The sequence below is a fragment of the Macrosteles quadrilineatus genome, unplaced genomic scaffold (assembly GCF_028750875.1).
Source record: "Macrosteles quadrilineatus isolate MER2022 unplaced genomic scaffold, UCM_ALF_1.0 Scaffold_2__2_contigs__length_208266976, whole genome shotgun sequence".
NCBI classification, from domain to species: domain Eukaryota; kingdom Metazoa; phylum Arthropoda; class Insecta; order Hemiptera; family Cicadellidae; genus Macrosteles; species Macrosteles quadrilineatus.
The window spans coordinates 107608264-107634216 of record NW_026542595.1 but is presented as its reverse complement, the minus strand read 5'-3'; positions in this window follow the sequence as shown (position 1 = coordinate 107634216).

Here is a 25953-nt window from a genome sequence, read left to right as displayed (position 1 = left end):
CACCGGTAATAAAACGAAGATCCCAGGATTCGCCCTAGTCTGGTCGCGGGGAGTTTCCCAGGAGTCGATAGTAATTCGGATAGCCTAAATTTGATAGCCCTGGTTGTCAGAGCTCGAGACGAACGTTGCGGGTTACTAAACACCCTACTCGAAATCACCACTCTAGCCTAGGGCTTGTGGGGAAATAAATATTTTTGACTTGACTCTGTGGGCAAATATCTAAATGACACACTACTAGCTAACTTAACGAATCAACAAGTAAGCTAAATAGTCACTCCGCTTACCTACGGAGTTAAATCGTCAACCTGTAACAAACAAGGTTAGTACAAGATAGGCCTAACCTAGCCTAACTCACACAGAGTCCAAATTTACTAAAACAAGAAAACAAGTTGGCTTAAATTGCACAAGTGAGACACGAAACGAGAGAAAATTGAAACTAAAAAAAAAACTGCTCCTGGAGCTGATAACGAAAAACTAAAACTTTAACTTCCTCACGTGTTCAACTTAAACCAACTTCGACAGAAATTGTCCAGCAGAAACCTGTCTGCTGGGACAAACTCTGGGACGTTTGGGAACTTTACAAAGGGTTTTAAGAATTAAAAAGAAAGTCCCAAGACGGATTAAGAAACGTTAATCGAAAATTATCTGTCACCAACTCCGATACTTTAATTAAATGAGTTGGTTAAAGCGTATGACGAGGTCTGCGAATCAGGCCTAGCCTATGAACTTCGACAAAGTTAGCCAGGAATATCGGAATATTAGAATTTGAGGTCCAATCCCAATAACGACAGTTGAATATTAGTGCAAAACTCACCAATCGACGATTCAATCTAAGCAATATCACTTGACACTAAAACTCGCACACCAACACGGCTTTTTAATGTACGAAAACGAACGGTGGAAATTTCTTAACCTGGAGCGAAGACAGTCAGAGTTAGAATGACGATCTTCTTCTTACCCCTCGACAGTCCCCTCAATCCACTCACGCTCACCTCTGATTGGTCAGAGGTTACAAAAAAACCCCCAAAAACGACGTTTGATGCTTGAGGGAAGGCGTAAGAAGAACTAGAGTAAGAAGAAGTAAAATGGGAAGGAAGATGAAGAAGTAAGTCGGAGAAGTAAAATTGGAGCAGACGACGCTCCCCGAAAAAACAGAGCGGCGGTCTTTACTTCTTCTCTCCCAGTCGTCTGCTGTTGCGTCTGTCACCTCGGTTTCGTTTCGAGGTTAGCTAACGACGTTGATGTTAAGTTGCAACGGTTACATTAGCCACGACTAGGCCTACTCAACAGCTTATAACTAGCTGTTTAACCATCGTGGTTTAGATCGTTATATTTTTACCCCCCTACCCATTTGACTCGTTACACCGTAGAACAAATTGTTAAGTCAGTACTCTTTATTTGGATTAATTTTTTATTCTTTATTTGTTTGATTCAAAGGGAAACTTTAGCTTAGTTGATATTGTCACTTACAGGCAGAACTTGGATAGAAGAGTTTTGAACAACAGTCTTGAACATGAAGTTTATAAATACCTTCAACTTTTTCCACCAATGTGTGTTTCACGCACTCAAACGACGCCTCGTGGGAACGAATTGAATTTTGTCATTGTCGTGGCGTGATACTCTCGCAATTGTTGCAACTCTGATTCATGTTGTTGTTCAAGTAACTTCAGCTCGTCTTGCCTGTTCTTTAGCTTTGCATCTGATTTCGTTGATAAAACAAGGAGTTTGTCGTGCTTCTCCTGCAGGGATGCCAATTTCTCAATAATCAAATATTATTTGTCAAATTACCATTATATGATCATATATCAAATATATCAAATAAAACACTTATATAGTGACATATCTTACCTGGACAAACCACTCAATGGTTTGGAAGTGGGAACCAAGATTAGTGTAAAATACTTGTTTCAATGCCTTTTTATCCAAACCCGGATAGTCTAAAAACAGAAGAGGCACCTAGTACTTTGTACTTCTCCTGTTCAACCTCTGAGATTCTGTTAGCCTCTGTATGGTATAGAGGGCTACACTAAGAGGGTTGTCTTGAGGGTTGTGCGTCCTACACAAGGCTAGCACAACTTGCGTCCTTACCAGTTCTGCTGCCATCTCTACCTGCACCATCATCTCCAATGTGGTTGAAACACTGTTAAAAGCAACAGAAGAATTAGTTTTGCTAGTAATAATAAGGGCTGAGAATAATCTATAGGCAAGCTTAACAAACAAAATGAGAGAGGGACATATTGAAATTGATATTGGTTAAATCACAGGTGTAATAATCTGATCAAAATAAATTTTCAACAAGAAAACTTAACAAGTAAAGGTATAACAATGAAATTTGAGAGGTACAACAATAATTTTAATCGTTAAATCACATATGTGTGGCATAATAAAAATGAAAACGCATAATAAAATGAAAACAGAACATAAACACAAAACTTTATAGATTTTATTTTGGCTATTATAGGTCTAATATCTACGGTGTCGCTATGCCTATATTTTATGTTAAAGAATATGCTTAATACAGATACCTTTATACTTTTTTTACAATGATAGAAATAAATACAAGGAGTTTATATTTAAAACAATTATATTCGTAAGTATACTTATAATTATATACTTATACGATACTAATCATCTCATCTCTCTCAAGCACAAAAGTACTGTTCCCCCTTTACTAGTCTACATTCTTTGGCACGCACCTTATCAGATATACAGTGGTGAATTAAATAGTCTCGTGTGCCAACCTCAACAATATATTGTGGCTTCCACTCTTCTACCCACAATTTAAATACCACACTATACTTGGCACACGAGTGTTTACACAGTTCTAACTTCCAATAACACAATTTTAAAAATACCATATTAGTTCCCCCAGCGTGTAGCGGTGATTGTCTCCCCAAGGCGTGTAGTTCACCGCTCAAACCGCATGACACGGTACGGGATGCAGGGGCGAGTGTACACAATTCAAATTTTTAATAACGCAATTTTAGAAATACCATATTACTTAAAATACAATATTGATTTATTTCATACCCTACACATACCTAATACATATTTACAAATACCTAAATAATGCATACAACTATAATGACGTCTCTTCTTCCACTGTTGATGATACTGATGTTGATGGCAAATGGTGTTCAGCAAAGGAATTGTCTGGAACCTTGACTGAAGTGCATCAACAATAGGTCTAAGTTTGTGTAGCCGATCGTGACCTGGTTCCCCTCTTGGCACCATAGCACTGTTGTCATTGAAGTGAAGATTTTGTCTGATTGATTCGAAACGATTCACACTCATTGTTTCAACTATTATAGGATTTCCAATTGTTTCTTTCCAATAACAGCGCACATTTGGAAGTCGGATAATCGACATCAATATACAAATCCCTAAGAACCTTTGTATATCAGTAAGGGTTAATGCAAGTTTTGAGTTAGGGTCCCTCTGAATACAAAAAAGTTGCGTCTCATGCAATATTTTTGCAATAAGCTCTTCTGTGAAAAAGTATGTAAAGAACTGATATGGAGTGTCTAAATTTACGATGTCATCAGAAAGCTATTCATTTGCTGAATCAAAAGGTATTGATTTGGGCAATAAAGAAGCAAGTTCCCAGGGAAGTTGTGGCTTAGTTTTCTTTTTTTTATTGATATCTTTCTCTTTAGACGCTTTCGGGCTTTTGGTTTTCATTTGACTTCTTTTTTTTTACCTGTAACACTTTTCTTCACAACAGGTTTTTTCTTTTTTGTTTCTTTGTTTTGTTTCTTGTCAGATTGAAACTTTGACTTATTTTGTTTGTTGCCACAAACATCAACTGATGAGTCAGTAGTGTTATAGAATGTTGCAGGGTCTACAAATGATGTTGATGGCAATGAAGTATTGCACCTCTCATTAGTTTTTTGGAGAGCATTAACCTGTGCTTTAGATTGACTAGATGTTGATGGAGTTGGGCCACAATCTTCACTTTTGGCCTGAGCATTGAATGGAACCGGATCATTTGTTGGAGGCGGCTTGACAGGCTTTGAAGTTGTAGTATCATCTTCATCAGAAGAATATGAAGGTTCCAAGGAAGGATCGGATTTAGAAAAAACTGGTAATACATTACGTTTCCTCTTCCGAATAGTACATTCTTCATCATCACTGCTGCCTGGCACAAAATCAGGGTCAGCGTCAACATCGTCACAGTCCTCACTTAGGTCTGATGGAAAGAGAACCTCTAGTACGTCATCTTCAGAAATAGATGAACGATACATGTCACTGCAAAGTAAACAAATCAGTTAGACAAAAAAAAACAAAAAAAAACACAAATAATATTACAAAATACAACAAACTTACCTATTTATTTTTCGGAAATATAAACTTTATATAAGGACACAATAATTGGAAATTTGAAGCTTCCATATGTTTGTATCTGTTAGGATTTATAAAATAAATTGTGTTGACATTACTGCATGAAGGTCCATATATGACCCAAACAGAAATAGGCTGTTTCTGCACTACGTGCATAATGGGTCAAATGTGGACCAACCCTAAAATGTCAATTAAATCAAAGGAAAAATTAATAACTTATGAACTAATGCATACAGTAACATCTACATACCTTATTCTTGATGGCAGTTATTTTCATGAAGGCCTGGAACCACTTGTATTCAGTTTTATAACCTAAAAATCACAACAAAACTGCTGCCTTGACAACCATGTGGTCTAGACTGACAATAATGGAGTCAAGCTGCATAGTGTTGCCACCTGTAGGCCAATAGACGAACTAAAGTAGACTGTAGATGTGCCAGATGTGGACCAACATGAAATAAGACATAGATGTTAGGTTTTTATTTTCTAAAATAATGATTTTTTTGGATGGGACATGTATGACCCAGTATGCATTGTAGGGTTAATACAGATACCTTTATATACTAAGTTTTTTACAATAAAAGAAATCAATACAAATAATTTATATTTAAATTTTTTTTTTCGAAACATACTAATTATCTCATCTCTCTCAAGCACAAAAGTACTGTTCCCCCTTTACTAGTCCACATTCTTTGTCACGCGAATTATCAGATATACAGTGGTGATTTAAATACCACACTATACTTGGCATACGAGTGTTTACACAGTTCTAATAACACAATTTAAAAAAATACCATATTACTAAAAATACAATATTGATTTATTTCATACCCTACACATACCTAATACATATTTACAAATACCTAAATAATAGTTGGCAAATAGTTGGCCAGTGTGGTCAATCAAAAACTTGAGTTTCATGATACTAAACGCTCCACCGACGAACGCTGAATTTGACAATAAAAGCGAGGCTAGGACAGGAAGACTGTTACATAGGAATAATCTAGCCTTGCTGTTATCCGAATCAATGTCTCTAAGGCGGGCCTCGTTCACGGCATGAGAATCAAAAAGGTAGATGTTTTCTCTGTGACACCAAAATGCTACAGTCACCAATTGGCCAGTGAACAGAAACCCACCATCGAGAGAATCGACGGACAATATATTCTCTAAGACAGACGACAAGGAACCAACGGCCTCACTCAAACCGTCTACGCTAGTCGGGTACAACCCGTTGTACACGTACGAAATTTCTTCGACGGAAATGTGATGGTCACCAACATCGAAGCTCCTGGCAAGTTCCTCGGGGAACATGTATCTGCTTACAACGTTGTTCTCAGGGCGAGACTTGGTGGAGATGGTGGCGATCGCCGGCCGTGAGTATTTCATTGATAGCATGAGTGCTGAAACTGCCGCCGAGCACTTGTCAAGCTAGAGCACTTGCCAAGCTAGAGCACTTGCCAAGCTAGAGCACTTGCCAAGCTAGAGCACAGGCCGCATTAGCGACACATTGAGAGTTGTTGCTGTCAGTGAATCTTGAATCACCTTGGTGAAAGGATCCAACAGCAACGCAAGAAAAATCCATGATGACTGGGCCAAATACAAAATCACGAAGAAACCCGAAAAATGCTGATTTTTAAAGGAGCTCTTACTCTACAAGTGTAGTCAAATGTGTGTGTTCATAGTGTTTACACAGTTCTAACTTCCAATAGCACAATGTAAAAAATACCATATTACTAAAAATACAATATTTCTTTCTTTCATACCCTACACATCAAATGGCGGTTGTTGGTGGTGCTAAGAGGGGGGGTGGTGGAGGAGTTAGGCCGGGCTGTGTATTCGAATTCATCCTCGGTGCTCTCGCTAGATCTCCGGCACCTTTCCTCTGTGATGTGACGTGTTGTCTCTTCCGGTTCTCTTTGATCGTCTTCGTCCCATTTGTCTGATGATGTTATTTTAAAGTACTTTTCCCGCCACAGGTAGTCTGGTGTTTTTGTGCCACTTATGTTCTCGAACACCCTCCTTGCCACTCGAACATACTCCTGGAGGCTCTCGGCCTCGAGCTTTTCGAGTTTTGCGATCCGCTCGTCAAATGTTGCGATGGTGTCTCTGAGGTTTCGACACCTCAGTTTTCTCGGCTTCATGATGGCGTTTAACTTCGTCAGGCGTTCAGGCGTTCGCTTTCTTTGAGCTTTCTTTTTCTAAACACCAGCCCATTTTCATCTTTGGCCCTCTGGACGAGATGCTCCAGCATTGCCATGTCGGCATTGTGTTCTTGTAGCATGGCGTCTGTCACCACTCGACCTTCTTCTGTTGATCCCATTTTCTCCATCACTTTATTTAGGCTTGCGGGGAATGTCTTGAACCTGTTGATCAGGGATGACTTCACCCTGTCAACCGTGGCATTGCTCCTGCTTACTTCGATGATTTCGTGGATGAAAGTCCTGTTGATCTCAATGGACTCCTTCACTTGGCCGCTCTTTTGGGCGACTGCAGCCCCGATGAGAAACGTTACGTCTATTATCTCCATCATTGTTATGATGTGTCCCAATAATTTGCAGATGTTCTAATAAATAATCACTTGTTAAAAAGGTTTGTGTGGACAACTAATAAAATGTGTATAGACAAAAGTTTGTAAATAATAGAAAACTTATAGTTAAATTACGATGTGATTTGTTTAGACCGTTGTTGAATGTCAGAATGAGAAAAGGGTGGAGTAGTAGTTATGGTGCCTCTGGAAAAGCTGGTGTCATCATGGTCGAGTTGTAAGGAATAGACTGATTTAAGTCGATCCATTGAAATGGTTACATCATTGCCTCGAATCCGAATAACTGCAGTCTTGTCAGATCTTCTAATGACGAGGTAAGGACCTGAGTTGGGGGGATCGAGTGCACCCTTAGAAATGTCCGTACGTACGAAGACATAAGTGCATGTGTTGAGATCCTTGAACACAAATGGTGTCCTACCTCCATGTCTTGTTCCATCAACTGGTCTTAAGTTGTTGAAATGTTGACGCAGATCTTTGGCAAAACTTTGTGGGTCAAGTTCATGGTTGGAATCGCTAAGTGTAAGGAACTCTCCAGGTAGGCGAAGTGGTTGACCTTACAGGAGTTCAGCTGAAGAAGCTTGTAGATCATCACGCCATGCTGTCCGTATTCCCAAAAGTATGACGGGCAATACCTCAGTCCATCAACACCCTTCAACTTTTTCCACCAAAGTGTGTTTCACGCACTCAACGACGCCTCATGGGAACGGAGCCTTATGCTACCTCAGCTATCAGTATTCTACGGTTTACGACGTCATATGCCGTACAGCACTAGATAAAGGAATGCTCCACCAAGTGTACCCATGGATCGGAACCGGTGGAGGGCTCTCCTGGCTGGAAGACTGACAGGCATACCGTAATCCCATAGTAGGAGACCTGTAGAACATATTGTGAAGTCAGAACTCTTTATTTTCTTTAATTATTTATTCTTTATTTGTTCGATTCAAAGGGAAACTTTAGCTTAGTTGATATTGTCACTTACAGGCAGAACTTGGATAGACGAGTTTTGAACAACAGTCTTGAACATGAAGTTTATAAATACCTTCAACTTTTTCCACCAATGTGTGTTTCACGCACTCAAACGACGCCTCGTAGGAACAGAGCCTTATGCTGCCTCAGCTATCAGTATTCTACGCCTACGGTTTACGACGTCATATGCCGTACAGCACTAGGTAGAGGAATGCTCCACCAAGTGTACATATGGATCGGAACCGGTGGAGGGCTCTCCTAGCTGGAACACTGACAGGCATATGGTAATCCCAGAGTAGGAGACCTGTATAACAAATTGTGAAGTCGGAACTCTTTATTTTCTTTAATTTTTTATTCTTTATTTGTTTGAAGCAAAGGGAAACTTTAGCTTAGTTCATATTGTCACTTACAGGCAGAACTTGGATAGAAGAGTTTTGAACAACAGTCTTTAACATGAAGTTTATAAATACCTTCAACTATTTTCACCAATGTGTGGTTTTGCGCACTCAAATGACGCCTCGTTGGAACGGAGCCTTATGCTTCCTCAGCTATCACAGGGTGTCTACCAACCGGGAAATCCGGGAAAACCGGGAATTGTACTTAATTTTTTACTGGCCATGAAATGTACGGGAATTGTCCTTAAATGCCAGACTATGTCCTTAAATTTTTAATGGGTCATAATTTTATTGATCGCTAGTTGGTTAGGAGCACATAAAAGGTTTATCAGATGTTTGTTTACATTTTCATAATTTATTACTAGAGTAATTATGCAATAAAAATCCCATTAACAATCTCAAACCCATTAATATTTTATCACGACAATCAAGTGTCAAGTCAAGTACTTCCAAGAACTGTTGACTCAGTTAGCTAGCTCATAAAAGTTGTATCACTTTTATTCCTTTACAACTTCTGTTTTTATTACTAGGGCTTATTATGAGATTATATTATGAGGAATTATTATGAGATCCCAAACCTATTTTATCGTGAAAATAATAGCTTTATAATGGCTGTTAAATTTCACTTCTTACTTGTACTTGGCTTGAAGATTCATTTTGCCGCGGCCATTGCCTAGTGCCATAAAACTGTTTATGGTTTCATATTAAACATGTAAATAATCTACAGTCTTATTTTGTAAGTTAACCCCTTTTTTATGGATGTTTTATCTTTCAATTGACAAAACTACAAGCATTGTTATTTGCATTAATGTTTTATCACTATGTAGGCCTTCTTGGTTTCAAATTATGTCATTGCATTTTCTGTATCTTTGTCTTATATTGTTGGCTATTCAGGTTTAAATGTTTTTTGTTTCCCATATATTTATTTATTGAGTTGTATGCTTTAAGCAATCTAAATCTTAAGAACTAGAATGATGATAGTGACTTTGCTGCTATTATAACTTCATTGTTTGTTACCCAGTTTATTTAGGACCTCCTAAATAATTAGGCCCTCCTAAATAATTAGGCCTAGGCCTGGGTATTTTGATTCTTGAAAGAGCTGTAAAATATACAGGGTGTCTATAAAAGAACTCCGGGGTTTTGAGGCAAAATATTACACTGAAGTAAAAAACTTATATACATGTTTAATACATGATTGGAAAGGTTACATTTTCAAGTTTTTTTAACAATTTAATAAAGTTCAATATGAGCGCCTTTAGTGGCACTGCACACATCGTAACGGTATTCCACCTCTTCCCATGTCCTGGCCAGCATGTCTGGGGGGACGGTTGCCACACAATTGATTATTAGTTGCCTGAGATGGTCAACATCATGAATTTTCTCAGCATACACAAGATTCTTGATGTGCCCCCGGAAGAAAAAGTCCAACGGAGTCATGTCAGGGCTCCTTGGAGGCCATTGAATCGATCCTTCCCTTCCAATCCATCTGTTGCCGAGTCGAACGTCAAGTGCCTCACGCACACGCAAACTGAAATGTGGCGGTGCCCCATCTTGTTGGAAGTAAACTAAACGCCAAAAGTTTCTTTGTACCGTAACAACAGATTTAGTTTCTATTAGCCAGATAATGCACTGAGCATTTTGTTGCGGCGTCGCCATAGCGCGGCAATCCAGACAGCACTGACAGCCACACTACGTTGTTTCAAGGTCAACGCTCCGTAGCGCTGCAAACTGTTGATGAAAACATTCCCAATCGGTATGAGTAAAACTTGATGAGCTACTCGTTTCAGAGAAATTAACTACATTTTGCTATCTTCTACAGTTATTAAGATATTAATTTTTAAAATCCCGGAGTTCTTTTATAGACACCCTGTATTAAGAAAATGTAATTGAGCCTAGATAAACAACTAATGATTGCTATGTGTTGATATTAACTTTGCAAATGAAAATACAATAATCTTACTCTGTGCTTATTGGTAGCCGCTTACCATACCTTGATTTTGTACTAAGAACTGAGCAACAATATGCATTAAAGATTTTTTTTTCAAAAGTAGTCGAGAGCCTAACGTTGTGCCAGGGCGAATCGTGCCAAATTAATCCGCCTGGATCGGATAAGCTATGTTATGAAGTTAATGTGACCGATGGAGATATTTGTCGCTATCGCAGGAGACAATGATTGCGTTTCTCTGTTACACTATAAAAGTTTTACCTAAAGTATAGGTAGGCCTATGCTTGTTTACTGTCAATAAATTTCTATTTTGAAATTTTTAACTCTTAGGCTATCTATTATTATTTACTCTTCTCTCTGGTACAACTACAGTTAATAACAAGATTAATACAGTTTGACCAATCAGGAAAATTATTCGGTAGGCCTAATAACACCGACAAAGGTTACGCCAAAGTGCCCTTAAATGTACGGGAATTGTCCATGAATTTTTTATCCAGAATGTAGTAGACACCCTGTATCAGTATTCTACGGTTTATGACGTCATATGCCGTACAGCACTAGGTAGAGGAATGCTCCACCAAGTGTACCCATGGATCGGGACCGGTGTGGGGCTCTCCTGGCTGCAACATTGACAGGCATATGGTAATCCCAGAGTAGGAGACCTGTATAACAAATTGTGAAGTCGGAACTCTTTATTTTCTTTAATTTTTTATTCTTTATTTGTTTGAAGCAAAGGGAAACTTTAGCTTAGTTCATATTGTCACTTACAGGCAGAACTTCATGATGGCTCCCATGTGTCGTGATACGGTGGATGGATGCAAAGTACTTGTCGCCATGAACCGACTCTGCGACGCAACTGTTTGCCACTCTGTGTAGCAGTATCGCTGGGTGGTGGCCAAGTAGTCGATCAGTAGGTCCATTTTTTTTGTCGGTTTGCAAAGATTGTGTTGATTTCCTCGTCGGCGAGGTTGGCATTGGGTCTGAGCAGTGCGGGTTGTTGCGGTATCGCTTCTTCCGTTCTATTTGGTTCTTTTTCGATCTCCATGTCTTCGTGGTCCTGTTGCTCCATGTGGTGCAATCGGAAGTCTCCTTCTCACGTTGGAGTTTAAGCGGTGTTCACTTTTCCACGTTTTCCTATCAATTCGGACCCGTTCGGTCGCGTAGGTGTTCGGAAAATCGGCACAATTGAAGCGGTATCACTGTTGGTAATAACACAGCGTATTCACTGCGTTTCACGACAGGCGTCTGATCGCGTGTGGCGTTGGACTTGAAGTGGACATTATTTGGCAAATAATGGCAAAACATTATTTTCCCTAAAATGGCTATATTATTATAACCTCGTCCAACTAAATCAAAGTTAAATTCAATGTTACATTGTCAACTTTATGTCTTTTTACATTATGAGATTTTGGTTTCAAACAACGCTATCAGAACATAGAAATTTATAGGAAAAAAAAGGAAAATGACAACAAAAACTGAGTTTTATTTAATGTTAACTACAAATGCCAGGATTTATCTTTGTTATACATTTTATTATTGTATTATTATTCAAAATTAGAATAATTAATAAAATCGTGACAACATTGCAGTTAAAATTCAACAAGAGGTAATGGAATTGAAAGGCAAACAAAAAAGTTTTACAAAATAGAAAATAATTGGACTAGCACTGAAAGGGTTAAAGGATACTTTTGACAACATGTATTGATTAAATATTATTAGGCACGAATTATTTTCATTTTCATAGTAGGTTGGTGTATCTGGCCAAATCGCTATCCGGCCAGGGGCTTGGTCTTGTATGAGGGGTTCTACTGTACCATTAATATAAGTGAGTAAAGTGGTGTTTGGATTTTACAACCATTATTTTACTAGAGACCGTTGTCTTTAACCACAACGGGCTCGATTGCTAGTTGAAAATAAATTTTAAAACTTACTTTTTGTGCCTTCCAGGTTTTTTTTTCATTAGCAGCTGGTGAAACCTGCAACACAACAGCATAGCTTATTTAGCATCTTTGACTAAATTTGACACAACTATACTCAGATTATCGAAAGAAAGTGCCTGGCGGAGCGGCAGCACGGCGATCGAGTATAAGTACAAACATTAAGTACAATATTTGGTATAGTCAATAATATAATTCACCCAAAATGTGCTTAGCTCAAAAACTTTGATCACTAGGTGACAAGCAGATGTACATAAATATTAGCCCTATAAATCAAAGTATAATAATACTGTTTTAAATTATAAGATTAAATTCTTTGCCATAGACCCTACAGTATCTCCAAAGTCCATATTTAGTCTTATGGTATGTATCTAATTTCCAAATCGGCAATAGCCTCAGCGTGACCAACGAGAATAAATATGGTTTCAAATCGTGAAAACAGAGGACTTAAGACTGAACCCCGTCATGAAAAATGTAAATGGCGTAATAGTCGATGAGAGATGGAAATAAACCAGGAGGGATCAGTGTCTTCACAATCGTCGCAATGCCCTTATTACTTGATTCTCGGGATAATTTTGAAAAGAAGGAGTTATCAGATACTATAATGTAACCCGATGTCGTCAACCCGTGGGGTGATTATTTGTCTTCAACTTCTGTTTTAATAGTGCTCCATAAACGTCTTTCTAAAGTAGCGATTTTGGCTTTGGATTTATCTCCCTTTCGCTGCAACCCTCTCCATATCCTCAACAGCCTTACTGTTTGCAAGTTTAGCTTGGAAGTTATGTTAATCGGGAATGTGAGCTATCATCATACCAAATTTCAGCCCAATCCGACCATTAGTTAAATCGTGATTGGCCTTCAAACCAACACACAAACAAATAAATAAACAAAAAACACACAAACTTTCACATTAATAATATTAGTAAGATTATTTGGACTTAATTACCCAAAAGGGGATTATTAAAATTACAGCAAATTGTACAATAGTCACATGTATATAATAGTCGGGGGGCAAACTGTATTCCGTGGGATTTTTTGTGAAGGGAATGTGTGAGTATGTGGAATCTCTTTATTATATGTCACATAATGGTGTAGTACCGGGTGTTTACCCTCAAATTGCAGGGTTTGGTTTTTATGACGCCGTAAATCCAAGATGGCCGCCACGTGTGACATCTATTCATTAAATTAATAATGACTCTTTTCAGAGTAAAATAATCGAATTTTAATTTAAACCATTGAATTCAGCTCAAAAAATCAAACAATTTGGTGTTTTGAATTATTGCTCTATGACCATTGGTTACCGAGATATTGAAGGCGGAAAACACAGAACATGGTCCCCATGTTATCCTTATGGGGAAAAAATAAAATTGTATATCTAGCTTATTACTCAGCATATCTTAATAATAATTGGTATGTGGCTTCATTTAGTAGAGATCTACTTGATTATGACCTAAAATCCCCCATTTTTACATTTCTGTGGCAGCAAACCTGCATACTAACTTCCAATGTTATTCTTATGGACAATTTTTTGCATGCTTGTTTATGAACATAAGTGTTGAGAAATGTTAATGAGTGGCCCCATATTAATCATTTATTGAAACATTTGCAATTCGTTGAGTATACAAGTCTGCTGCTACGGGTAGGTATGCTATAAACAAATTACAGGTATTAGAAAATAAAATATATTAGACTATAGTTGTGAGGCATATGTAATTTTGTGGGATTTTGAATTAAGCAATTGTATGATTGTTGGCGATAGGTAATGGACATGGACATGTAGAACCGTGTACTACCGAGTATTTTGTCTGAAAGTCTGGCCAAGCTGGTGTTTTTGGCCGCCATCTTGGATCCGCCATTTTGGATATTAATAACTTTTTTTATGCAATGCTAGTGTTGTGACACATCATTATGAACTAGATTTTCACGCTGATTTCAATGCTGAAATATGTTTTTAAATATATTTTTTTGTTTGGAAGATATATTCAAATAAAAACTCTCCCCCATACATTTCTTACGGACGTTTCGTACTTTGAACATTTTTAAGATTATTTTTCTTATATCTCCAGTTCCTATTAAAGCTTGCAGTTTGTTCTAGTCTTAAAATATTCAGTGATGTATGAGCTTTCATTTGAGCTATTGATCTTTAAATTCGGTCGAGTTAGAGCGTTAGAGTCGAGCTACGAACCCTAACACAATATTAAATTTAACTTATTACAAATCTGTTGTTATTAATTAATTAAGATGTATATCTCGGGTTGTTAATACGTCACTAAGTTCTTCCTGGTCTGAAATTACTTGTCTAATGTTTGATTTTACATTTTATTAATCACTAAATGAAATCTGACTGAGTTATTTTAAAATGAGTCATGAACCAATAAATAATTTAACATTAAATTATTTTTATGTCCAAAACTTTCTTTGGTTTAAGACATACAGGGCTGGTCATCAGTGTTACAATTTTTAGACGTGGAACCGCTTAGTCGTATATGCCTCATCACACATCATTTACTTTGTACTTACACCAAACAAATGTTGTAACCTTGATGACCAGCCCTGTATGTCTTTAATTGCTTTAACCAAAGACAAATTTCAAAATAAAAATGATTATTAATGTTAAATAAAGGCCCATGACTCATTTTCAATTAATCAGATTTCATTTAGTGATTAATAAAATTTTAAACCAAACATTTACTGAGTAATTTGAGACCAGAATGAACCGTATGACGTATTAACAACCCGAGATATAAATCTTCTAATAAAATCTGATTTGGAAAAAGTTAAATTTAATATTGTTTTGCGGTTCATAGCTCAACTATAACTCGTCAGATTTTAATGATCGATAGCTTAAATAAAAGCCCTTACATCACTGAATACTTTAAGACTATAACGAATTGCAAGCTATAATAAGAACTGGATATATGAGAAAAATAATCTGAAAAATTATCAAAGTACGAAACGTCCGTAAAAAATGTATGGGGGGGGAGTTTTCATTTCAATATATCTTCGAAACGAAAGACGATATTTACACGGTTTTCGGAATTGAAATTAGCGTAAACACATATAGTTTATAATGATGAGTCACGACACCAGCATTACATTAAACAAAATTATATTAATATCCAATATGGTGGATCCAAGACGGCGGGCCAAAAACACCAGCTAGGCCACACTTTCAGACAAAACACCAGGTAGTACACGATACTATATGTCACCTATCTATCACACCCAGTCATACAATCACACGAAATTACATATGACCCAAAACTATAGTATATTTTATTTTATTTTATACCTATAATTTGTGAGATTTTTTATAGATACGAAACCCCCGTAGCAGCTGACCTGTATACTCAATGAATTGCAAATGCTTCAATAAATAATTAAAATGGAGCCACACATCATCACTTCTCAAAGTATGTTCATGAACAAGCGTGCAAAAAATTGTCCATAAGAATAACATTGGAAGTTAGTATGCAGGTTTGCTGCCACGGAAATGTAAAAATGGGGGATTTTAGGTCATAATCAAGTAGATCTCTACTAAATGAAGCCACATACAATTATTATTAAGATATGCTGAGTAATAAGCTAGATATACAATTTTATTTTTCCCCATAAGGATAACATGGGGACCATGTTCTGTGTTTTCCGCCTTCAATATCTCGGTAACCAATGGTCATAGAGCAATGATTCAAAACACCAATTTGTTTGATTTTTAGAGCTGAATTCAATGGTGTAAATTAAAATTCGATTATTTTACTCTGAAAAGAGTTATTATTAATTTAATGAATAGATGTCACACATGGCGGCCATCTTGGATTTACGACGTCATAAAAACCAAACCCCCCAATTTGAGGGTAAACACCCGGTACTACACCATTATGTGACATATAATAAAGAGATTCCACATAGTCACACATTCCCTTCACAAAAAATCCCACGGAAGCTGGATATGTGCAGTTTGCTCCTGGACTATAAAGGAAGCTACTTCTTTACATGACAGACAGAGGACGAGGGTGAAACTTGGAAAAATCATGCTTACTGTGGACTGTTCTCTGATAAGCTAAAATTTACAAGTTCTGAAAAATTCCAGCCAATAAGATCACATTACCTTGCTTCAACCTGTACAGTGATTGTCATAGAACTTTCTTGTTTTAGACTTTCAAGTTATATTTGGTTTAAATTTAAATTTAATTTAATTTCATAGTTTTACTCAAATAAATAGTTTTCTAAAATGTGTAACTTGCTTGAATAAATATTTTAATTTAAATCAATGTAGTAACATTGTTTTTGAAGTAAAAAAATAACTAAAATAAAATATTGAAAATACAATGTTACAAATGTATATAAGAGAGGATTGTATGTATCGAGTTCCTACATGGGATTATCTATTTTGTACGCATAAGCAGTTATTTAACATTACCCATTAACATTATCTAATATTAATCCATATTTGTAGGCTACTGGTTTAATTATAAATTAAAAACATAGGTGCATTGTAAAATACTTAACATTAGACGCAGGAGAATTTCGTGTGGAGATACTTCGAAAATATAAAATGATAGTTGCCAGAGTATGGCTTCGTTTGGTAATGGCGGTGCGCACGCAGGTAATGCGATGGTGTTTTGTGATTTTGGGCTTGACAGTTTTGTTTGTAGTTGAGTGTTTGGAATTTTTGTTAGTCTGAAGAGTTTCGCACCCCTTAGGACAGGGTTTGGGACTGTCCGAGTGTCTGAAGGACACCCCAGGTTAGAGTACTGTATAGTATAGATACTTAAGGCCAGTGAAACTGGTTGTAGTATTATACCATGCAAAACTCCCCTCCCTTATTTTCAGATTGCGAGTTATAGGCTGAAAAAATACAAAATATGACACACATACGCTTTTTACTAAACAACTACTATTTACAATTATTAGTGCTTAAAAATTAATACATTTGGTGATGACCCCACCAACCCCGTGCACTTAACACTGTATAGTTTTGAGGTATTGAGTTCGGTAAGTCTTTGTTGTTCCAGCCAGTAGAGCCCTCCACCGGTCCCGATAAATGGGTATTTGGTGGAGAATTCCTCTATCTAGTACTATACGACATCTAAAACCCAGTTTACCAAATCTACTCTTTTTGGACCCGTTCTGAAACGCCATTTATGTTCCCGATCAAAGTCTTCCCTTGTGATAAGGTCCTTAAAATTCTGCTCCCATATATCTCTGGAGAGGTCCCTTTCCGCATACTGGCTTGGCAGATCGTACACTAGAAGAAGGGGTCGTCTGATTTTGCGGTCCCTGACCTCAGCCAGAGGCTCGAGGATAGCCTTTGCGCTGACAGCATGCCCTTCGTCACTCAGTTCCAGAGCTACGCCATTATTACTGATTCGTGACATTCTTTTTACCTGCAATGCATTTTTCGCTGGGTCAATTTTTAACTTAATCATATCCCTCAATTCTTCACTTGTTTTTTCACCATCCTTTGGGTATAGCAAGATAGTGTTCCTATTAGTATTCCTGCCTACAGCCTCGCTATGTCCTACCAGATTGCTCCCTTGGGACGAGCCACCCGCTACATTTGCGTAACTTGCCGCTGGGATATTCCTAGGCATATACTCCTTAATTGCAGCTGCCACCCTCTTTGTCACTTCATTAGTAATATCTCGAGTCAATTTGGGGACATCTAAATTTCCAGAATCTACTGCACCTTTGTTTAGCATTGCCTTCAATGTGTTCCCCTGTTCCTTGAACATCCCCTTGAGAATCATGTATTTAGCTTGAAGTTCCGCTACTCTGATCTTGAGGTCCATTGCCATCTCCGGCACCCATTTTGCTTGTTGTGGCGAGGGAGCACGTTTCCCCTTGGCCAAAGTGATGATGCCCGTTGCAAATTTCTCCATATATCGGAAACATCCGTCATGTTCTGGAGATCCAAGGGCACATCTGCATCAAGTTCAAAATCCAACTCTAGGTCACTTCCGGTAGATCTAATCTCATCATGAGGGTCTTCATCGTTTCTCCGCATCCTTTTGGTGTTTGGAATAGAGCCATCGCTACACATGGACTGGCTTGAAATGGTGGCAAGACCTGCCTGCCACAACTTTATTCTCCTCTAGCTGAAGGCGTCTGACTTCGTCCTCGGCCTTTTTGGCTTCTCGGTTGGCCTTTTCCAAATTTGCAGCAAGGGAAGCAGCCTCCGCAGATTTTCTGGCAGCCCGGTGCGCAGCCTCGTTGATCGGAGATCTTTCCTTCTCATCATACCTTGTTTGATGCTCTTCTGGAGTTCCAACCGGTGAGTGTCTTAGCCTAGTCGACCTTGCAAAATACTTATCATAGTAATTCTCCTCGTTACCTGACATTTTGTTCTGGCCGAAGCCAGGTGTATTGTCTTTCTAGCTCACCACCATGCAATGGATTTGAAAATTGTGTTCCGGCAAATTTTCCTTGCGGGGTTGTCCTTTGGGGGGTATAGGCTGCCTAGATCCCAAATATTTCGAAGATAGGCCTGGTGCCCGTCTGCTGTATGATTGTACAGGTCGTTTTGAGGAAATTTGTGTTCCAACAATTTGTTCTTGCGGTGTAGTCCTTTGGGGGGGGGGGGGGGTGTGGGCTACCTAAATCTAAAATATCTAGAAGATAGGCCTGGTGCCCGTCTGCTAAATGATTGTCCTGGGACGTTTTGAAGAAATTTGTGTTCCGACTATTTGTTCTTGCGGTGTTGTCCTTTGGGGGGGGTGTGGGCGGCCTAAATCCAAAATATCTCGAAGATAGGCCTGATGCCCGTCTGCTAAATGATTGTCCTGGGGCGTTTTTGAAAAAAAGTTTATTCTAGGCCTATTTGATGTTTTTATTTATAAAACGGGTTCCTTACTATGTAACTGGGTTGTCCTAAAAGGCTACCTGGTTTTATGAAGCGATTTCCTGGTTTTTTTATGCGTTTGTGAAAAAGCCTAATTGCTCTATAGTTCCTTTATTTCTGGGGGGATTTCTCTCAAAATTGGTCAAAAATTGATATATGGAATTTTTGGTGCTGTTGAGTCCTATGTAGGAATTGGTATGGCTGTCATTCCTTTATTTGCTGAGGAATTTCTATAAAATTTGGTACATAAGCACTTTAAATGGTCTGGAACAGATTTATTATCCTAGAAATGCATAGTCCACTCACCAAATCACTTAATTCATCAAAATGTATCGCAGAAAATCAACCACCTGTTGCACCGTTAACTCATTCCAATTAAGTCTCTCCAAATAGGGACAGTTGATGGGGTATTACCCTGTTTCATTCCTACGCCTGGCCTCGAGCCTCCTCGGCCCATCTTCGCCAGTCTCACCTCTCTATCCTTCCTTTCCTTGTCCCTCTCACTTTCACAGATAACAACTGAGCCTATTCTGTCTACCTTCCTCTTCTCTTTCTCTCACTTTGCACATGCCTGCTCCTTCTGTATATCTACTATCTAGCCCCTCTCTCTCTCTCCTTTGAAACCACTGCCCCCGCGAATCCAAGCCTCTTTTGGAGGGGCACTCTAGGTGGAGGTGTTAAGTCCTAGAGTGGGGCTTCCCCTCCCCCGCGGTAACGATTCTTTATAGACCCCGCTATGGTCTTTCCTACCTCCTCTTGCCCTGCCCAGCACTCTCTCCTCATTCCAAATCCTTCTTTAACTTCAACATATTCTTTACCATTTTAAAAGTCTTTACATTTTCTTCCTTCACCATACTCTTTTCCTCCATTTCCATCTCCTCCAGCCCTAGCATCCCCCACATTTCCAGTCTTTCCTCTCCATACAAACCACATTCAAATATGACAAAGGATTGTGACAACTTTATTAGTGAAATTAATACAGTAAATAATCAATCACCTCTTGGCCTTTTACGACACCTCCGATTTCCTCCTCAAGGAAATATTTCTCCCTCCTCTTCTATAACAACTACCACAACTTCCCCTTCACCTTCCTTGTTCTCTTCAATATCATCACCCGTATTGTAACGTGTCAAGGGTAGGGAGGGGTAGTTTACCTTTAGAATACGTAACAAAAGATAATTTGCCAAGGATAGATAGTCGAGCAGGGAAATATACTTCCAGAGTCCAACTCTCTAAGTATCATTCACCTGATTAAAATACACTAGAGAGAGGTAAACAAGGTTAAAGTTGTCATTTAGAACACTTGTGTATTAGAGTCACTCAGATAAACATATGTGGAAGGTAAACCAACCACTCAATCAGGTTTCAGTTTTTTGTGTCATCACCCGACTCTAATATGAAATAGGAAATATCTAATCAAACAAAATAGACCACATAGCAAGTAAATTTTTAATCGGTGAAAAAAATCTACTTTATTACTCTATGTGGCCTTAAGGATATTTAGTCAATGAGTCTAATCTAAATAATGGGTTGCACTGAATTTACATCAGATCACTTTAAATATAAGGCCAAAAGCTATTTATTTTTCTAATTCAATACTGTTTCCTTTAATTACTAATTTTTTGGTAAGGAATATTTTAACAACCAAGGAAGGGAGTTTGGTTGTCCACAAGGACGGTATGTTCGGTATTGATAGGTGTCCGTTAGTTAGTTAAGTGATATGGAAGGTCTGTACATCAGAAAGTTATGTTGGGTGTATCGCCAAGTGGGGTTAATAAAAGTTGCAATGAGTTTTATACAATCAAGCTATAGAGTAGAATGCAGAGAGAATTCAGATCAAACAAATATCAAACACTAGGCTCAGCTTACTAGCTTACTACACTACAAGCAGGTATGAAAATTAAGCAAGCAAAGCACCCAAAATAAATAACAATACTTGCTTTAGTAGTTTATAGCTAATATAAAAGCTAGACAAAAGATGCTATACCCAGTTACAATAACACCAGTTTAAATATAAATTCAAAATACCTCACCCGTGGAAAGATTACTCATATACTCCTTACGGTGATTACTCCTTAAGGTCGAACCTAATGAAATTTTACTCCGATAAAAAGGAAAAATAAACCCTTTACTTTGGTAAGTTATCCGATACCGAAGGAAACTACGGGACTAACTTTTAAGGTTGGTTAGGATGGATGGGGTGGCCTACCCGTGGAAGGTGTCCGGGTTGTCCCAAGGAAGTTATTGTAGGTTAGACAGGCTTCTGGAAATCACCCGGTTGGGATGAATGGGTTCCAAAGGAAACGTCACAAGGTAGCCCTTCGTAGCCGACTAAGCTAATCTAACTCGGTTAGTCGTATTCAAAATAAAACTAGAACTAACTTGACGTTACCCTATCTTTATGTATCGTATTAATCTACTGTCAAAATAAAATATAATAACTTGATTTCTCGCAATTAATTAAATATTATAAAATTAAAAATATAAGATGTATATAATTTGCCGCCCTAATACCGTTTTCAGGGGATGAAGGTATCTGGGTGTCCTGTGGTTGGAATACTGGAAACTCAAAGGAGTTTTTATTTTAGGATCGATAGGAATTATGGTTATCGCTCGGAAGGAACTAGCGAGACCCCAAGGAATAGCGAATTAAATACGGTAATCAAAATAATATTTCTTCGAAACAACCTTTAAACGTTCAAATAAAAATAGACCTACCACTGGTCCTGGTTGCAATAATAAATTAATAGCAGACAAACTTATTATTAACGAAATAAAATGTCTTGCAAAAGAAATATTTAAGGGCGGAATAATATCAAAATTTGGCAAAGTGGTCGAAGTTAAAATAATAAATTCGAAAATTCACACTGGTATAAAATTGACACACTACCTTGTATCCTGGTACTAATCCACACAAGACACTAGTCACTATCACTCCACTCGTAACTCGTAACTTAGAACTCGAACTTAAAACTGCGCGAGCGTAAGACGAACTGTCATAAAATGTCTTGCAAAAGAAATATTTAAGGGCGGAATAATATCAAAATTTGGCAAAGTGGTCGAAGTTAAAATAATAAATTCGAAAATTCACACTGGTATAAAATTGACACACTACCTTGTATCCTGGTACTAATCAACACAAGACACTAGTCACTATCACTCCACTCGTAACTCGTAACTTAGAACTCGAACTTAAAACTGCGCGAGCTTAAGACGAACTGTCTGTGTCGCGGCCGTTTTGTTAGGATCGACGATCCTAGGCGCATGCGTCGCGGCCAGCAGGAATAAAAGTGCAGGCAGCTTTGTGCGCCGTCGCTACGGCCAACAGGTCTTTGCCCTACGGCCTGCCGACTTCTTTCTAATTCGTATTTCTACACCAACACGGCTTTTAATGTACGAAAAACGAACGGTGGTAATTTCTTAACCTGAAGCGATGACTGTCAGAGTTAGAATGACGATCTTCTTCTTACCCCTCGACAATTCTCTCAACCCACTCACGCTCACCTCTAATTGGTCAGAGGTTACAAAAAAAAACCCAAAAACGACGTTTGATGCTTGAGGGAAGGCGTAAGAAGAACTAGAGTAAGAAGAAGTAAAATGGGAAGGAAGATGAAGAAGTAAGTCGGAGAAGTAAAATTGGAGCAGACGACGCTCCCCGAAAAAACAGAGCGGCGGTCTTTACTTCATCTCTCCCAGTCGTCTGCTTTTGCGTCTGTCACCTCGGTTTCGTTTCGAGGTTAGCTAACGACGTTGAGGTTAAGTTGCAACGGTTACATTAGCCACGACTAGGCCTACTCAACAGCTTATAACTAGCTGTTTAACCATCGTGGTTTAGATCGTTATATTTTTACCCCCCTACCCATTTGACTCGTTACAATCTCCTCTCCTCGATCATTTGCTTCCTAATTGTTCCACCAAGTGGATTTGGCATTTACATCACCCGAGAAAATGAAATGACGCCCTCTGAGACTCCTGAGGATGATGTCCAACTTTTCGACATATTCACCTATGTCGTGGGCGTACTGAAAACAGGCCGAAATGAAGTGCACCGGCCCCATTTGTTTGTCCACCTGAATTTCAGAGAAGTATCTGTTCCTGTGTTGGTAGACTCCTAGGGGTTGCAGTGATTGCTCAATGATGATAGCTGCCATGGGTCTCTCATCATGCGATGTTTGGTTTCCTGCAATAACTCTGTCTCCCCCGAACCCCAGGACCTTTCCCTGAAAGGAGTAAGGTTCCTGGACCATCATGACGTCAAGCTGGACGTCAAAACATTTCCTTGCCTCTGCAGTAGCAGCCTTGCTACCCTGGAGATTGATCTACCCTATCCTGACTTTGCTGCCGCCTATTGCGTTTCGAATGGTTTCCATGGCTGACTTATTGCACTTTGCTTGCCTAATCATAGTCGAAACTATTCAGTGCTCTGGCCTTTCTTGTTGATAACAAGGGCAGTTATTGTCAGTGACCGCATGCCTATGTGGCTTTTTTGCATCCTTACAGTTTCCACAAAAAGCTTGGGTATCCCTTTTTAAACAGACGTCCCTTCGGTGCCCAGGTTCCGCACAGTGGCCGCAGACTTCTCTCTCCGCCCTGCAGTATTGCGCAATGTGACCGTACCGCTGGCACTTATAACACCTCTGGAGAGGGCAAAAGCTCGTTATCCTGCTAGAGTTCCAGTTTAGATAAAGTCTGCCTTGCTGCAATAAGATCTTGAAGATCGGACCCGAGACCTCGAGGACCCAGTTTACGAGGTCAGCACGTTTGGGACCCGTCCTAAATCTCCATTTATGACCCTCGTCAAATTCTTCTTTGGGCATTATGCCTTTCAGGTTTCAGATTCTGGTTAAAGATGTCCCGACTGAGATCCCTCTCAGCATATTGTCCTGGGAGGTCATAGACCAGTAGGAGTGGCCTCTTGGCCTTGGGTTTTCTGACGTCTGCCAATGGTTCAAGAAGATCTCTAGCCTGCTGTACTTGATTTGCATCGCTTAGCTCAATCGTTATTCCTTTGTTATTTAGCTTACTCATCCTCTTGATGTGGAGGGCGCTCTCTGAAGGGTTGACCTTAGTCTTCAGCATATTTCTGAGTTCCTCACTGGTTGACTGCTCATCCTTAGGGTAAAGTAGGATGGTCTTCTTGTTAGGATTCTCCTCTTTAGTCTGGGCCAATCCTTTGCTGACGGCTGATGCATAACGTATTTTATTTTGAAGGTGCTGGTTTTTGTCCAGCGCCCCAGTCAGCTTCCTGACTTCAGCCTCGACCGAAGCCCTGCCATAAACAAGACCGTGAAGGTAAGCAATATCATTTGCCTGCCGGCTCATGATTCCTGACATGAAGTTAAGCTTTTCCATCACTATCGCCTTCTTTGGCGCCGTCAACTTTTCACACTGGTACACAATATCTCTTGCAGCCCCATCAAAGTGCGGCTGGTCGCCTGGACCTTCGGCATACCTGAAGTCGTCCGGGATTTCATCTTCATTCGCCCTCTTCCTTTTATGGCTAGAGCTGTCACTTAGCACACGCTGGCTGGAGACAGTGGCCAAACCATCCTGTCATGCCCTTGTTCTAGCTTCCTCCTGATGCAGACGCCTCACCTCTTCCTCGGCTTCTTTAGCTTCGCGACTTGCTTTCTCAAGAGTCTCTGCGAGAAGAGCCGCCTCAGCCGATTTCCTGGCCGCCAAGTCAGCAGCGTCATTTAGCGGAGACCGTTGTTGATTTTCCATCTTCGCATCGTCCTGAAGATCTTCAGGATTCCTCGTGGGTGAGCCCGGGGGAGAGTGTTCCACCCTCGAAGATTTTCCAAAAAACTTGCGATAGTCTTCTGTGTTTTTAGCCATTCCAGTTGGAGGCTGGAAGCCCCAGCCGAACCACTGGCGTGGCTATTGACCCAGAAAATGAAGAGCGACAACTCTGGTTGAATTTGCTGACTATGTGCAATATTTACAAGATCCTATGCTAGTTTGAAACAATTCCAGCAGATGTAGCTATAATATATTTTTTGATTGCAGAATTTCTGTTGTGCTCAGCGTTCAAGTCTCCTGAGCTTCAAAGGACCCAGCGTTGAAGTCTCCGGCGTTTCACAGCGGCTTCACTCCTCCCAATCGTTAAAGTCTCTTATTAACATCCCAGACTTGAACCTGCGACTCCCTGTATCCCTGCTGGTGCTGATTTTTGTCCCTGTGGGTAATTTGAACCTGTTTGCAATGCAAACTAATCTTGTCCTACTTCCGGCCTTTTTTGAATTGGAAATGGCGGGAATAGGTCCGGATGTGAAAAAATCGGATTCTCTCCGAACCGAATCTCAAAAAAATTTTCCGTTGCCGAGCAATACAAAAATAACCTCAAAATCTGCCACGTGCTTTGTTGGATCCAAAATTTGATTTTTAAGTGTGATCCCACGAACTGATTTTGATGAAATTTTGGGGGAAGCTACCTGACAGTGTCCTTGAACTTTGTAGCAAAGAAAATTTGACCTGGCTGCGTTGTTTGAAAAGAAAATGAGGATCTTGCGTTTTGCGTTTGTTTCCCTCTCCTGAAGCTATTGATGCTTGAAAAAGGTTGAAATTTGGTCCAAATAGGGACAATCGACAGGGTAAGACCCCGTTACTACAACTTATATTGGCATCAGCCTTCAGCCATTTCGCCAATCTCTCCCTTTCATCTCTCTCTTTATTAATCTCCTCTCCTTCCTTGGCAAACAACTGCGCCCTATTTACTACTTTCTTGATCTTTTTCTTCTTTGTCTAGCGCACATTGTGTCCAACCACTGCCCCCGCGAATCCAACTCCAATTGAGAGGGCACTTCAGGCGGAGGTCATCCTGAAGTGGGGCTCCCCTCTCCCCGCGGTACCTGTTTGTATCTCGCCACAGGTCGGACGGCCTCTCCTCCACTTATCTTCATCGGGTTTTTGTCTCCTTTGGTGAATTGTCAAAATCGGTGTAATGTCATAGTTGGTATTTTCTTCTCTATTCCCTCTCACTC